The sequence below is a fragment of the Coregonus clupeaformis genome, unplaced genomic scaffold, assembly GCF_020615455.1.
Source record: "Coregonus clupeaformis isolate EN_2021a unplaced genomic scaffold, ASM2061545v1 scaf2015, whole genome shotgun sequence".
Taxonomy (NCBI): Eukaryota; Metazoa; Chordata; class Actinopteri; order Salmoniformes; family Salmonidae; genus Coregonus; species Coregonus clupeaformis.
The window spans coordinates 18,433-33,407 of NW_025535469.1; positions in this window are offsets into that span (position 1 = coordinate 18,433).

The following is a 14,975-nucleotide window of genomic DNA, read 5'->3' on the forward strand; positions in this document are numbered from 1 at the left end:
TATAACTGATGATCCCCACACTAGAAACACCGAAAACTATCTGTGCTAGCAAACCCTGTGTTCCACCCCTCCCCTGTGTAACCTTGAAGTTTGTTAAGAAAAACACTTGTCTATGAAAACAGACATGTTTAACGGATTCCGCTTGGCACCCAGCCGAGAGCACACGAAAACCACTTGCAAATTTACCAAAACTAACCAACTACTTGCGGTCTGTTCGTAAAAAATAAACGGAGGCAGATTAGCCACCACAACTCTTATCGAAAGAGGAGACATCTGCACCAACACACCCCTCACAAAAATCCCACTCGCAACAAGACAAACCTTTTTCATTAACACAACCACCGCCTTGTTCATTCTGGATGCAGAGTGCAGATGTTCTGCTCCAACCTGTTCGCCGACCATGAGCAAAACTTCCTCTACACCTTTCTCCAGAACGCACCCGAAGCGACAGCGTTTCTTCTCCACACGGTTGAGGCCATCACGCCGCCCTAACAAACTACCCCCCCCCTCAACTCTAAACGATAAACAGTGGAAACCAATAAACAAACCCTCCACCATCAGAAAATAAATTCAGAAAATACGCAAGAACCAAAAGAAAAAAGAATAGTAGCCCTCCTCACGAACCACAAAACTCTCACACAACCAACTTCTTCTTCTATGATATAATGGCGGTCCACAAACCAACGTTAAAGGTGCATGCCGCCACCTACTGTGCTGGAGTTTGTGGTCAATCACAGTTTACAACATTTCTAAATCCTCCTACCTAACTCAGTACTTCTGAGAAAAGAAAGAAGAGCCCTACTAACTTCTAATAGACCCTCCCCCATCCCCAAAATCCCTTCCAACCCCCCCAACCCCGTCCAACCTCAATGACCCTACACATCTTTCCCTCTCTTCAACATACTTACAACAATATAACAACACATGCTCCACCGTTTCATCGACCGTACCTTCCAGACACAAATCATTCCCATGCTTGCCAACCAGATGTAATGACGAGTTCAATGTACAATGTCCTAAGCGCAATCGAGTAAACACCACCTCTTCCTTCCTAATCTGACCTTTGAATCTTGGTCCATCGACCTTTCTGTAAAACTGTCAACTATTCATATAAATGCCGGCCCTTGTGCTCAGAGTACCATCTCTTCTGCCACACATCTTTCAAAATGGCTCTGATCTTACATTTGGCCTCACCTCTACCCAGTGGAACATTAATATCAATTATATCTCGTTTCAAAGCTCTTTTAGCTAACTGGTCTACAATTTCATTCCCTTCCACACCCGAATGTGCTGGGACCCAGCAGAATCTCACTACTAAACCCATTCTCTCAATTCTCCATAATAACATTAATACCTCCAATAGCAGGTCACTCCTATTAGATTTACCAGATGATAAACTATTCAATACAGACAGAGAATCTGACCATACTATAATTCTAACAGGTTGTACGTCCTCCACCCACTGGAGGGCAACTATTATCACCAACAGTTCAACTGAGTATACTGACAGTTCATCTGTTAGTCTTCTACATATCTGCACATCAAATTCAGGAACGTAAACGCCTGCTCCTGTGAGCCCACTGTCTGGGTCCTTGGATCCATCTGTGAAAAGTGGTAGAAAAGCATAAAAACTTCTACCAATGTAATTGTCAACCAGTTTCACTATATCACTGACTTCTGACCAATCTTTCCTTTTCTCTACCAAGGTTAGATCAACAACAGGGTCTGGGAGTAACCATGGAGGAACATCCCCTATCACCACAGAAGGGCCAACCTCCAACTCCCTCAAACCACTCTCATCAGCAAGCTTTCCAACTGTCCAACCAAAACCACTGCCTTGTCTACTAGTATATTCCCAACAGTCATCTAGAACAGTAGCAGTGGGATGCTCAACCTCACAGCCTTTCAACCTAACCCAATAAGATAATGACCATTTTTTACGCTGTATATCCAAAGGCATCTCTCCTGCCTCCACCAGTAAGGCACATACAGATGTTGATTTAAATGCACCAATACATATCCTTAAAGCTATATACTGGATTCTGTCCAGCTTCTGAAGCCAAGTCTTTACCTCTGTTCCATAAACTGTACACCAGTAATCAATTGTCGTCCTGATCAGAGCTCTATAAATATCCATCAACAATTGTCTGTCAGCACCCTATTCATAACCAGAGACCCACACAACCAACTACCATGAAAGTTAATGAATGAGAGAGACATGAACATCGTTACAATACTGTACATAGACATAATGTAACGGTTCTTCTTCTTTGATGATTAACGGCGGTTGGAATCCAATATGTTGCATTACCGCCCCCAACTGGACTATAATATAAATCCATTATACTTTGTGACACAAAATGGGAAAAGGGGAAATTATTATAATAATAAAAAAACACCCTTCCAACTAACCCTACACTCATTAAATACCCACTACCCAATTCCACTACTTTGACCCTATCTGCTCCTGCACCATGCCAACGGCCTGGGAGGACAGGAAACCACAACTCAACACACCCTGTAACTCTTCTGAAGTCTAATCTTGTATGCCCAAATAGTTCTCTGCAGCTGCCACCACAACATCTATTTTCTGTGATTTACATTCAATTTCATTCAATTTCTGCTGTACAGTTGATAACCATTGCTATGAACGGCAAGAAGCTAACTTTACTGAAGCATATATCACTCGTTGATCTATCCCTCTGTGCTGGCACAGATCTACTACTCACAGGGATCCTCTCAGGATCTCTCACCCTTGACCCATTCTCCTCTACTTTCTTCACTGTCTCAGCATACGACACCTTCTGCACTACTCTGACTCTAGCCACCTCAACCTGCCTCTCTCGCACCGGACACTTCAGATCCCCAGCAACATGGGCATCCCAACAGTTGACACACACAACTTTATCGACCGAAACTACACAATCCTCTATCCCATGCCCTCCTGCACACTTCCCACATCTTGGAATCTCCCTCCTACAAACTGCTGCAACATGACCATAAACGTTGCACCTGAATCAGCACAGTGGATTCGCCACAAAAGCTCTAACAGGATAACTTATATTTCCTACCATGACTGTTGGGTAAAGACTCAAAACTCAAAAGGACTGACAGTGACTCCTCTGTTTCACCACGCTCACCACCAGGTCTGTGTTGCACCAAACGAAACACAAACAAATATCACTACAGGTTACCTTCACTGATTCAACTGCACCCAACTCCTTTCCCACCCACCCTGAAACTACAAATGGATCTGCCAAAAGGTATGGATCCACGTTCTCCTACAATGTATCTCCTACTGCACCATATTCTTCTTTATCATTTCCATTGATGCCAGGCTCTGGTTCTGAGCTCATCACCACACCTTCTACCTCACTTAACTCTCCCTCATCCATTTCCATTTCACCTCCTGAACTCAGTCTGGCGAATGGCTCACTCTGTTTGCACTTGAGTTATAACATTTGAACGTTTTTATTCCTTTGAAACTTTTGTGAGTGTAATGTTTACTGTTCATTTCTGATTGTTTATTTCACTTTTGTTTATTATCTATTTCACTTGCTTTGGCAATGTAAACATATGTTTCCCATGCCAATAAATCCCTTTGAATTGATTTGAATTGAGAGAGAGAGAGAGCTCCATGTTAATGTAAAGGGGACATGAGTCAGTCATGATTTCTCAAGGTTATGTGATGAGGTAGCCCTGCCTGCGACTTCAAAATCAGTGTCGGCCCTCAACTCAATAGGGAACGTCCTCTTGGTGTAACGGTCAAGATGATGGTTTCTTCCTCAGTAGACCCGGGTTCATATCCCGCCGGTGACATTAAGCAGTCTATTCTCTGAAAGGGGTCCAGACAGCCTGTTCCCAACAGTCGGGTCAGTGGGATTGGATAGGGGCCCCTCTCTCTCTCTCTCTGACTGGAGGAGAGATGTGAAATGGTGTGTCTCCTCTGGTCAACAATACTCACCTTGAGAGACTCCACAGCCTGTTGGAGCTCCTTCTCTCTCTCCTGGAATCTCTGCTGGACCTTCTGATGACTCATCCCCAGCTGCCTCTGTGGAGAATCACTCGTCAATGAGCTATCAAGCTTTATTTGTCCAGTAGATCAATAGTATAGTAATGGGACATAGGGCCCATAGAAGATAGGGATTAATATGTTGAGGAAGTGTTTGTGTGAAATTATATTATTATGTGAATGATTATAGTTTTAACACCAGACAGGACATGAGGGCTTTCTGCTTTCTGGTCCCAGTGCAGAAATCACACGCCACATCTCCAGGTCCAGCATAGCACAGAGCAGGAGAAGCAGCTTGGAGTCCTGTCTTCTTCAGTTTCTCCACCACTTAGGCGAGCACAGCACTCCTGTTCAGAATAGGTCTTGGGGTGAAGGTATGCCTGCACTGCACTCAAGCTGGTTTATTTAGTACCCCAGCGCAGGTTAAGTAGTGGAAAGAACATGTTGGGTTATTTTGACCCAGACAGATTGGTTGCGTGAATAACCCAATAGTTTGGGTTGTTAGTATTAACAGAACACGTGTTAATTTATCCATCAGTTGGGTATTTTTTACTCTCATGCTTGGTTGACCTAGCAACTGGGTCTGTTTTAATGTCATGCTTGGTTGACCTAGCAACTGGGTCTGTTTTAATGTCATGCTTGGTTGACCTAGCAACTGGGTCTGTTTTAATGTCATGCTTGGTTGACCTAGTAACTGGGTCTGTTCTAATGTCATGCTTGGTTGACCTAGCAACTGGGTCTGTTTTAATGTCATGCTTGGTTGACCTAGCAACTGGGTCTGTTTTAATGTCATGCTTGGTTGACCTAGCAACTGGGTCTGTTTTAATGTCATGCTTGGTTGACCTAGCAACTGGGTCTGTTTTAATGTCATGCTTGGTTGACCTAGCAACTGGGTCTGTTTTAATGTCATACTTGGTTGACCTAGCAACTGGGTCTGTTTTAATGTCATGCTTGGTTGACCTAGCAACTGGGTCTGTTTTAATGTCATGCTTGGTTGACCTAGCAACTGGGTCTGTTTTAATGTCATGCTTGGTTGACCTAGCAACTGGGTCTGTTTTAATGTCTTGCTTGGTTGACCTAGCAACTGGGTTTGTTTTAATGTCATGCTTGGTTTACCTAGCAACTGGGTCTGTTTTAATGTCATGCTTGGTTGACCTAGCAACTGGGTCTGTTTTAATGTCATGCTTGGTTGACCTAGCAACTGGGTCTGTTTTAATGTCATGCTCGGTTGACCTAGCAACTGGGTCTGTTTTAATGATTTGCTCGGTTGACCTAGCAACTGGGTCTGTTTTAATGTCATGCTTGGTTGACCTAGCAACTGGGTCTGTTTTAATGTCATGCTTGGTTGCCCTAGCAACTGGGTCTGTTTTAATGTCATCCTTACTGTAGGTTATTTTAAGGCGTTTACATACTGTAAACTCAAATTTTCCTTATTAAATTCTTCTATAATATGTAGAGTATTTATTACATATTATAATAAGGTATACCACTATATTATAGCCCAACAATGAGACATACGTGGACTTTTAGGAAACTCTATAAGCATAATTGAAGCTACAAAAATGTCAATGTTCAACCTTAACGTGCTAACTACGCAACAGACCAGATGAACAGGAATTATATTTACTCTCATGGGTGGCTAAAAATAACTATCTGAAAGCCACACCCCTACTAAACTATGCCTACAGTCTTCTGATCTGACCTGCTGGGTCATATCTCAATAACCAAGCAACAATAACACAACACCCAGCATCCATAACCCAGCAGTTTTTAAAGAAAACAACCCAACTTAGTGACCCAACGCCTGCAACCCAACATTTGGGTCAACCAAACAACCCAGCATTTTTTAGAGTGTGGGGACAGGTGTAGACACCTTTCAGATCATCCTGATCCCAGATTTCTTTAATACAGCCCATACAGTAGCTGTGTCCACAGGCAGTAGTCACCGGATCCTTCAGTGGATCCAGACAGACGGAGCAACAGAACAGTTCTAGATTGTCAGCCATTTTAGTGCTTTCACCTGAAGGTTGAGCAACAGGGTGTCAAAGATGACTTTCTGTTTCATGGAACTCTACACCAGAGGACAGGGAGTGGCTTCCTCTTGACTGTGTACTCTGTATCTACAGGTTTTTGGGGGATGGAAGTCAAGCTAAGAAGATGACGTTGCATACAGCTGTGTCCACAAGGAATAGTAACTGGATCCTTTGGTAAATCCAGACAGCAGAGTGGATATTTTAAAAGGGCCTCTGCAATGTCCATACAACAAACTGCACAGCAGAGTATCAGAGATAACTTTAATTTCTTTGAAAGTCTGAGTGGTGGGGGAGGCCTTTTAGATCTGTTTGGAGACGTTAGTCCTGGATGGATGCACTGAGGTATATAGGGATGGAAGCCATAGTGACGTGTAACCAAATATAAGGTTGTGGTAAAACATTACAACGTTTTAAAGGTTCCATAAATGTACAGTGACCTATTCAGAAGCCACAGTGGTGAATGATGAATATGTCAAATCAAAAGTTTTATTTCATTTTCAGTCATGTAAAATGATCATAAATTGTAAAGAAACATGTGGATGCAGTGGGGTGCAAATACCTCTGTAGAATTAATTAAGCGAGAAATGGCAGTGGAAACGCTTAATGCAAAAATATTGATATAATAACCATCATATTGAAGTAAACTTGGAGTCACACGATGATATGTGGTGTGGTCCTCCCACTACAACTCGGGAAACCATGCAGTTTATTAAGCTACAGATGAAATAAGTTATGATGAACTTCACAGGGTGGTGAAAGTGCACAGTGATGAGCTTGATGCTCCTTTCCAATAAATATCGAGGGTCTTTTTGTCCATAATAATGTCATCATGTAGGCAGCCTATCCAGAGTGGGCGTGTTCACTATATAATGCCCCCAAAACATCTGACAAAACCATCGGTAGAGTTGAAAATGTGATGGAAACCCATTTAACATAACTTTTTAAACCGGTACATGGGAATTTAACTGCAAAAATATATTAGTATTTTCTAAAATATATATTTGTATGTGCATTACGTCATCACGCACAGCCATTTATCTTCAACACGTCAATTTGATGGAAACATCTCTGCTGGTAAAATGCACATGTTTTTATGAAGATTTTACAATGTTCACATGAAAATCTGACACCAGTCAAATGGAAACAGATTTTCATGCGAATATTCAAAAATCTGCATAAAAACAATATCCTCATCTATAAACAATATCCAAATAGAATAGAATGGTAAATTACGTATTGAATCATTTTGGAGTCACTTGTATTGTAAATAAGAACATAATATGTTTAAGTGGCTCCAAAATAACACAATACATTATTTACCATTCAATTCTATTGGGCACAACATCATCTGAAACACAACCGAAACACACTGCAAATGCATCCAACAAGAGTCCCAAGCTTGATGTAGTCATAGCCTGCTAGGAATATGGGACCAAATACTAAACTTTTGACAAACTGTAATACACTATAAGTGAATTTGTCCAAATACTTATGACACCTACATATGGAGGGCCTAGATAAATACAGTATATTCATTTCTAAACAGTAAAACAGACATTAATGAAAATAGCCTCAAATAAAAGGTGACATTCTGTACTGTCGCCTCATATAAAACATTTAATATCAAATCTAAAATGCTGGAGTATAGAGCCACATTCATAGTTGAATAAATTCAAAAACCAAGGGTGGGTCAAAATTATTCAATAAAACAACTTGGCCATGAAGAAGTTTCAGTAGATTAGGAACTGCTTCCTATAAAGCTATGTGGTGTATAATGTAGCTGGACATTGTAAAGTCTGCTTCCTATAGAGCTATGTGGAGTATAATGTAGCTGGACATTGTAAAGTCTGCTTCCTATAGAGCTATGTGGAGTATAATGTAGCTGGACATTGTAAAGTCTGCTTCCTATAAAGCTATGTGTAGTATAATGTAGCTGGACATTTTAAAGTCTGCTTCCTATAAAGCTATGTGGTGTATAATGTAGCTGGACATTGTAAAGTCTGCTTCCTATAAAGCTATGTGGAGTATAATGTAGCTCGACATTGTAAAGTCTGCTTCCTATAAAGCTATGTGGTGTATAATGTAGCTGGACATTGTAAAGTCTGCTTCCTATAAAGCTATGTGGAGTATAATGTAGCTGGACATTGTAAAGTCTGCTTCCTGTAAAGTTATGTGGTGTATAATGTAGCTGGACATTGTAAAGTCTGCTTCCTATAAAGCTATGTGGAGTATAATGTAGCTGGACATTGTAAAGTCATACACACAATTATATTACTTCTTATTGACATTCAACCTGGGAATGAAAATTTAAGGAATTAATGTACACACGTACAAAACAAATCCTGCAACAAAGGATCAGGTGTGAATGTTCTGGGGGGTCTAAGTGTACCCCTAACCAGTTTGAATACAATGTTTGATTTCACCCCCAGACCCCAAAACACACCCCATTCAAAACAGTTTCAACAGCCCTCCACCCGATGTAACTCAATATTAAGAAGGCATACAGTCAGTGTACAGCCCAATGCACTACCCCCAGGATCACAACAAGCCCCTCACACCTGGGACAACACACACAATGTGAATGGAAATATATTATTATATTTTCTATATATTACAATCACAAGAAAGGGTGTTGGTTATTTTAGTTTTACAAGTAACCTTTCTTGCACATGTCCTTACTTTAAAAATAAGCATGTTTGGTCTTGTTTGAATCAGCCCATTCTCTAGTTATAAATAAAATAACCATGATTGGCAGAATGTTTAATTCACATCTCTGGCTATTAATAGATTGTGGAACTATGAAAAATAGGGAATAATGTTCCCAACACACCCACCTCACAGTTCCTACACAGACTCTGAGGCACCATGCAGGTCTGACACCAGAGGAGGCTGGTGGGAGGAGCTATAGGAGGACGGGCTCATTGTAATGGCTGGAATGGAATCAATGGAAGGTATCAAACACAAACATACAAAACCACATGTTTGACTGAGTTCCATTTATTCCATTCCAGACATCACAATGAGCCTGTCCTGCTATAGCTTCTCCCACCAGACTCCACTGCCTGACAACCATTCTATTGTCTTGAGGACTTTACATCCATTTGGTCTGATCAAAGAGCAGGACACCCTTTCAAATAGATACATCATCTCAGCCTTGATGACTAAACTAATCAAAGACTAACACACACACACACCACAGTAATCAGCGAGGCAGAGAGCGAGAGAGAGAGAGAGAGAGAGAGAGAGAGAGAGAGAGAGAGAGAGAGAGAGAGAGAGAGAGAGAGAGAGAGAGAGAGAGAGAGAGAGAGAGAGAGAGAGAGAGAGAGAGAGAGAGAGAGAGAGAGAGAGAGAGAGAGAGAGAGACGGGACATCAGGTAAAGTTCTGGAGATGAGGGAATATGTGTGCAGAAAGAAACCCTCCAGTATGGTTAGGCCCAGTATGGACTATCAATACAAGTGACCATTTAGAATGTGATCCAGTTCAATGGGTCTTAACATAACTGGGGGATGTCAGCCATGAAGTTGTCTAAACACAACTGGAATATAATTTGTTTCTGATTCATTGTTAATGGATTTTTTATTAGGAACACAGGGGGAAAACCTAACACAACAACACACAACACACAACCAATAAAAACACAAAGGGGGAGGAAACCACTAAAGTCATGACCATATTGTCATTTTCTAATGACAGGGAGAAAACATGTAAAATCTAGAAGACTACTTTAGATCTGGTCAAAAGAAGCCTAGTGCACTATACATGGAACAGGGAGAGATTTGGGACAGAGACAGTAACTCCTGTATGGAAATCTTCATTCTAATGACAACCACTGACATTCCAGTATGATATTCTAATATTCTAATGCCAGTGAGCAATCTCCACCCTATTCCCTATGTAGTGCACTACTTTTAATCTGGTCAGAAGTAGCCTAGTGCACTACGTAGGGAACAGGGTGTCATTTGGGACAGATTCAATAACTCCCCTGGGTATGAATTGTCTCTCTATCTTATCTGTCTTCTATATTATGTTCTCCTCTCCTCCTCTCCTCTATTCACTCTATTCTATCATCCACACCACATGCCAGCTTCAACACAATCCATTTACAAGTTAAAGACACACCTTGGAATATACAGCAAAGGAAAACTACTACTATATGTATATTTTATTTTCTATTACCATAAATCATATTTAATAACTGAACAGTAGCAGACCTAACTTCATCTGTTCCTGACTCTGGGTAGTGGATTAAAAAGACCATCAATCTCCAATGATATTAAAGTACAATTCTGAACATTACTGATATACTGAGTGGCAAGTCAAGATATCTAATGGTTTTTATTGTTTGGTTAATAGCACCACCTGCTGGTCAGGTTTAATATTGCTTGATTGAGCAGTATGGGAGAATAAAAGATGCCAAATTTAGGGTCGGATTCCCTGACATCTCCATTGAACATGCTTTTTAGTCTAGGACTAGGCTTCATCTGTGTCCGGGAAACCGGCCCATATAGTTCAATTAGCAAGTAAGTAACATTACCTGTTCCATGATACTGAGTGTAGTATCGAGTCAAATGTTGCTAGTCATTGCTGATAAACAAAGGAGTCCGCTCATACTGAACCTTGATCATAAGTTTATTCATATCACAAGCTTTCAGCATGAGTTTACGGATGTCATGACCACCCGGAGAGCGACGTCCCAGATTGCAATGGCCGCTCTAACCTCTTCTTCCTTTTTACCCAGTATATATAATCTTCCCAAGATATGGGTGGCTCTCTCTACTGTCCAATCCCCTGTCTACAACACACACTTCCTGTATTTTGTATGTGGCGTCACACTAAAACATTCCCTCTGACACTAAATAAACATCCCTTCAGTTCCACTTAAAAAACATTAACAAAGTCATAATCTTCATATACGACATTCCCCCCTTCGAGACTAAAAAGTCTCGAAAACAAACAGAATAGGATTATGACAAGTAACAATTTATCTTATTGAGTATCTTTAACATTAAACCCAAAAACTTTTCCCTCTGGAGTGTAAATACCTTTCTATGAAATATGAACAAATCTTTATGGAGTGTAAGAGCGAAAAACTGTCTGGCAGCCTTCTTTCCAAATATCCATCCATCAATCAAGACAGTAAAATTCTCTCACGGTCCCTCTGCCCCAGGCAACCACCTAGGTACTCCCGATGAATTCATAAATCTTTATCAATGCATTTGAAACTATGATGCAATTAAATACACATGTAAGCCCCTGCAAACAAAATACTATCCAAAAAATGTCCACTCTCAGGCTGGTCGACCCATCGGACCCTACAGTGGATCTCTATCCCTGCCTAGACTCCATGTCCCTAAGCATTCCCGAAATAAACAAAAACATCTAAGATCCCCACATGTATCCAATAACATCAAATATCATTCTACAAAAATTTATACCTAAGAATATGACACAAATTATGTATTACACATGCAAATATGTCTATATTTCATTGCAGACACTGGAATGTAGTCCACTACACTTCATCTCCTCCGTAGTCTCCTCTTCCAATGCATCGTTGATGATGGAATCGGAACATTTCCACACCTTCCTTGTTCCATATCCTCCAGTCATTCTCCTTTCATATTGTCCCTTCATATTGTCCTTGTTTGAGTATTTCAATCTCTACAGATTCCCCCAAATGCTTCTGGAAGAAAAGAAAAGACCAAACAGTATCTTTTGCGAAACAACATTTTCAAATTAAAACATCAATATCAACTAAGAATATAAAAAAATGATATAAAATGATTTATGAATCACATCATCCTATTTCCCCCCTTTGATTCATAACATCATACTAAAATCACACTAATATAGAATTTTTTTTTGTTGAAAAATTATCAAATAATCAAAAAGGATATTTATCCATCAATACTCCATCCAGTCCCACTTGTCCATCTTCATCCAGATCAGGAACAGTCAACAACGGCATCTGAGTGTTGTCTCCAGGCATTACAACTCCAACCCATCTTAATATCATAGCTTTCGCAAAGGTCAGTAACAAAGTACAAAAGCAAAACATCACACAAAGCGCTATCAGAGCTGCAACAAAAATCTGAACCATCACTGCTCCTACTGGGCCTAACTGATCTTGCAACCAAGTCTTCGCTGACCATCCAGGTCCTTCAGATCTACCAAACGCATCCCTTATATTCTTCAACGCATCTATAACACTCGTGATATTATCGGAACTATCTGGGATCAAAGTATAACAATCATCCCCCCGTCAGATTCATAGCCAAACATAAGCCACCTTGTTTTGCTAAAATATAGTCAAGAGCCATGTCATGTTTCAACAGCGTCAGTCTGTGACTTCTTTGAGTATTTGACAGAAGGTTAAACCCTCTTATTGTTTCATTCGCAAACCCCTGCAAAGTATAGGTAATATTATCAATATGATCTGCCAAAAATGTTACACCATACCATGGAAAAAGTCCCAGTCCCCACTTCTCTCCTAGACTTATCCTCCAATGGTAGGCTTCAAGACTATGAAATGTCGCCATGTCTCTTTTCACCCTATTTCCAACCCTAGCTTCAGATTTATCTGTGTCCGGTGCTACCCCTCTTTTAATGGTAAAAGCCTCATATGGAAGCTTCAACGTTGACATGTAACAACATCCTGTCCATCCATAGGGTAAGAATATATATGCTTTATCACCACAAACCCACCAAATATCTCTAAAATTCCCAATAGTCACATTGCCAGGCAAAATCTGATCTTCCACCATCAAAGTCTTGCTGTTCTTACTACTGGGAACATAAAAAGTAACATTATATTTCTCATCTCTAACCTTATGTTCATGCTTACCCAAAGTCATCATATAATCATCACAATCTGATATTCCCATGAACATACCCTTTCCATCATATGTTTTATTAGAACAAAAACAACTTTTAGCCCTCACTGCTTTCACCTCCAATGCTTCAGGGTTCGCTGTTACCTGATTTTCCTTCCCATCTAACAAATTCACATAGGGTAATTCATTTAACCAAGAACACCTAAACCTAGGCTTAAACAAATGTTTTGACAACGACATTATTTTATCTGTTAATGATTGTTGCTGATACAACAGCCATGACAAAGCATAAGATTGACACATACTCGATAGAGGTTGAGCGACCATCTCTAAAATGGAACCCCACGTCTCTGGTGCTGGAATTCTCAACAGACATGGACCCTCAAGATTCCTCACTGATCTTACAGAATGAGTTAACTGCTGGAACCAAAGATGTCTACCTGCCCATTCATCTTTAATCTTCAAAACAGAAGAATCAAATCCATATGCCTTCCATTTAGTTTATCTTTTCCCTAAAGAGCGGTATTGATCAGATGTATCTTCTGATGTTATGTTGAAATCAAAGAACTCATCCTGTACCTCCATGATATTATCTTGCACTATTTCAGATGAATCTATATTGTTCTCTACCACTATCTGCTGAGTCACTCTTGCTACATCCTTTAATTTCAGAAAAGTTGTTGTCGGTGTCGGTGTCATACTTCCTACATTTGTTATTGCCGTCGTACCATTAATCCCTTCCAAAGTTACCATTAAAGTAGTTGATTTAGGTGATGTATTAACACCCTTAACTACTTCTAGTGGGAAAGCTACCGATATCCTCTGTGTATTATTTACTGTTGGAGTGGCTACTGTAATATACTTCTCCTGAACTCCTTTGGTGACTGTGGAAGCTTCAACAGACTTCAACTCTTCCATTATAAGCGTCACTTTACGAATTACATAGCCTTTTAACCAATAATTCTTAACCGGAACAAATTTTAATGCTTGCACTAGATAAGTACACATATATTCTCCCTGATCTTTCTCTGTAACATTACGCAAAATAAGTGCACAATCACTCATAACCCTCTTCCCCTTCATATTGTTGTACAAAATATACTTCCTTTGACTAGGGGGCACCGCTTCTACATCTGGTCCTGATAACAATACTTCTTCTCCATAATTATCTCTCCATGTGGGAGGAACGTCCCCTCCCCCACTCCATCTCTCACAGCTACAAGGAAGATGAGCTGTATCACCCATCCTAACCCTAATAACAGTCTTTTCTTCTAAAATTGGTGCTGGAGCTATTGGTTCCCTTGTAATCAAATGCGATATATTTATGGCTTTACTAACTATCAATGTTGAAAGAGTTAAATTGCTTCTCACTGTTGTTATAATAGACTGAAGTGTTGATGTTATTGTTGTTACTTCATCCATTCTCCCTAAGACTCTTAACTCTTCACTTGTATTTCCATCTATCACCACTAGTGTCACTACATTAACTATCAGTCCTAACTCTAATCCCTCACTTTCAACCTGTTGATTATAAAAACTACATTTATAATCACCTTGATCTTCCTGCTGGGAATTGTAAATATAGATACCGCAATCACCCTCAATCTTCATTGTTCTCTCATCATTTAGCAACGCATACTTTCTCAATGCAATTGCTTCTAACAGATCTAAACTCCTGCCATATCTATCTTCCCACTGAACTCTAAATTTCCCTTCACCACTGTTCTCGCTCGTGCACTTACATGGGAGCTGAGCTGACTGTCCTAGAGTTACTTCAACCCTAGTTTTCGTAATGTTTTGGTCTGACTTTTCTCCTAACTGGTCTAGGCCTACTTTGTCTAACTGAATCACTAGCTTCTCCTGTAACAGAGTTGCCCTTGGTGCTCTCTGCTGCTTCACATTCCACTGAAATATTCCCTGTTGCTTCTGGGACGTATTGAAAATCAATTTCCCCAAATCCCCTTTCCTTTCCATCCATTGCATAGTCATCTCTGGCATCATCAGAAGTGTAAACATTATCAACGTTATCCCCAACATTGACAATCTCTCCCTCTTCCTGTTCTCCCCTATCTCCATCCTCTCTCTCTGCGCGTGGC